At 36.2% G+C, this 2,953-nt stretch overlaps 1 long non-coding RNA gene across 1 annotated transcript in view; it reads left to right on the top strand.

Annotated features, from left to right (window-relative positions):
- LOC103473981 (uncharacterized) overlaps nucleotides 1-2,953 on the top strand; it is a 15,551-nt gene that overhangs the window by 8,571 nt on the left and 4,027 nt on the right. The window lies entirely within an intron of this gene.

The raw sequence follows: 2,953 nt of genomic DNA, 5'->3' as shown, positions 1-2,953 counted from the left end.
AACACCAGTTTTAAAGTCCCTACACTGGCTCCCTGTAGCTCAGAGAATAGACTTTAAAATACTGATGTTAGTTTATAAATCACTGAACGGTTTAGCACCACAATACATTAAAGATCTGTTATTGTACCAACCGTCTAGACCCCTCAGATCTTCTGGTTCTGGTTCTGCTCTGCATCCCCAGAACCAAACGAGGAGAAGCAGCATTCAGTTTCTATGCWCCACAGATTTGGMACAAACTTCCAGATAACTGTAAAACAGCTGAAACACTGGKTGCTTTTAAATCTCAACTTAAAACCCACCTGTTTAGAGTTGCTTATGGCTAAATTAGGGTTAGAGTGCCGGTTTTGATGTCTTCCATGTTTTTTATGTTTGTACCTTTTTAATCTTTTTTTTTCTTTTTAAAAAATCTCTAATGTTTTTATCTTTACTGTTTCCGTTAAAGCTCCCCGGAAAACGTTCCAGTTAAACAACGTTTAATTAAAGTTCTACAGGGTTTAGAGTCCCAGTTGACTGCGTACAACTAAAAACCTAGAGGTTGGAGTCCTTGTCAAATGGTGTTTTTGACTAAAGTCCCTGAGGGTCAGAATCCCAGTTAAACGCCGTTTAACTGAAGTCCTAAAGGGGTGCGGGTTTTAATGTTTTTATCTTTTTTTTTTTAAATCTCTCTCACCGTTTATTCTGTTTTTATTTTAATTATGTAAAGCACTTTGAATTGCCTTTTTGCTGAAATGTGCTACACRGATCAAATTTGATTGATTCATTGATTTATGTTTTTTTTTTTTTCCATCCTTTCAAACACTATCAAGACTATCATTGAAAGATCATTCTGATGACCGGATCAGTGTGTGAAACAGATTCCTGCAGTGATCCCTAATGAAATGTTGCTCTGTGTTAAGTAGAAATGAACCAAAGCAAATGTTATTTGAAATTCTGACACAGCTTTTTGATTCGCCTAAATGCATCTAAAMGCTGTATGTTGGAATTCTGTTGCAAACCGTGGCTRAACAAATAATGTAATAACTTAACTCTGACATTTGCTTTTGGAGAAATGTATCATTTTATGTGTAAATGTAAATTATACTTATAAATCCTTATTAGCACTTCTGCAGTGCACTCTTAGACTAATTTCCTGCCTCCAGTTTGGCTATAGCCACATCATGAAGTAGCTGCCACTATGCTGGAAGACATTGAAAACATAAGTTTGAATAAGCTTGCATAAAGCAAAGAAATACTTTCTTTTCAGTTAAGAGAAATCNTTTTTTTTTTCCATCCTTTCAAACACTATCAAGACTATCATTGAAAGATCATTCTGATGACCGGATCAGTGTGTGAAACAGATTCCTGCAGTGATCCCTAATGAAATGTTGCTCTGTGTTAAGTAGAAATGAACCAAAGCAAATGTTATTTGAAATTCTGACACAGCTTTTTGATTCGCCTAAATGCATCTAAAMGCTGTATGTTGGAATTCTGTTGCAAACCGTGGCTRAACAAATAATGTAATAACTTAACTCTGACATTTGCTTTTGGAGAAATGTATCATTTTATGTGTAAATGTAAATTATACTTATAAATCCTTATTAGCACTTCTGCAGTGCACTCTTAGACTAATTTCCTGCCTCCAGTTTGGCTATAGCCACATCATGAAGTAGCTGCCACTATGCTGGAAGACATTGAAAACATAAGTTTGAATAAGCTTGCATAAAGCAAAGAAATACTTTCTTTTCAGTTAAGAGAAATCYTTGGAACAGCAAGGAAGTAGGGAGGGAAGATGAGTCACAAGCAAGTGAATAAACTTTGAAGGCTGAACAAAATATGCAATGAAAGGACACTGGTTGGGAGTGTTAAAATATTTGTGAGGGGAGAAAGCTGCAGCTATAGTTATTGATTGCATGTTTGAAGGACTGTTAGACAGGATTCACCTCATTGGATGTTTTCCAAGGCAGTGGAATTTAGAAATATTTTAATTAAATCTGACCCATGTTAGTGTCTGGGACTTTAATCTTGGTTAAAAGCATGCATTTCTTTGTTGTTTTTCTTTTATTTATTTATTTATTTAATTTAGCCCCTTATCATGCAGCCTACTGAAATACTTTTTAAATAGCTGATGGAGAAACTAACAAACACAATTAGTCCAGAATAAATATGTCATTGTTAACTCAAATATAAGTTCAGGGATGAAGACTCAACTTGTGAACCTTTTCCARGCAGTAAAAATACAGGAAATGATTTCACACAACACCTCTTAGTGTTCATGGCCTCCGGTCATTTAAGCACTTCCACTCTCTGCTTTGCCACTGGTTTACGGTTTAACAATCATACATTTTCCCCCGCAATTCCTTTCCTGCACTGCTGCACATTTGATTTATTATATTTCTATGCATGCTGCATTTCAATCACAGGACCATATTCCTGCACACAGGAAGCACCCAGGCCTGTATATGCACATATAAATTATTAAGACAGTCAAATTGCTTTGTCATGTTGTCAATGCAGCYGTGTACTCTGGGGGGATGTTCAGCTGTAAAGTACGGCTAAAGTTTTGATGGCAAGTGTTGTCGATCGTAATCGTAGGAGATCAACGGATAGAGACAGGAAAAAGATTCCCATTTCTGGCAACACTGGTTGGAAGTGCTGCGTTTCAGACTGTAATGAATACACAAAGGAGCGACAGTCAGCAGCAAAGCAAATGAGACACCTTGTGATGAACCTTACAGTGAAATATGTTCCCAAGTATAAAAAAAAAGAAAGCAAAGAAAAGCAATTCTCATTATTTTCTTCTAAAAAGTAACTGAAATTCTTAAAGATTAAAACAGGAGCAACATTTTGTCCCTGCTTACAGAATTGTGGAAGAATTAACAGTTTCACCTGCAGAATTTTAAATAATATAAAGTCATACAAAGCATAATGGCATGGGCCGCACAGTAGCACAGCTGGTAGAGCTGTTACCTTGCAG

This window comes from Poecilia reticulata, linkage group LG12, assembly GCF_000633615.1.
Source record: "Poecilia reticulata strain Guanapo linkage group LG12, Guppy_female_1.0+MT, whole genome shotgun sequence".
In the NCBI taxonomy this organism is placed as follows: Eukaryota; Metazoa; Chordata; class Actinopteri; order Cyprinodontiformes; family Poeciliidae; genus Poecilia; species Poecilia reticulata.
The sequence above is the reverse complement of the archived record's forward strand: the minus strand, read 5'-3'. Positions and strand labels throughout refer to the sequence as shown.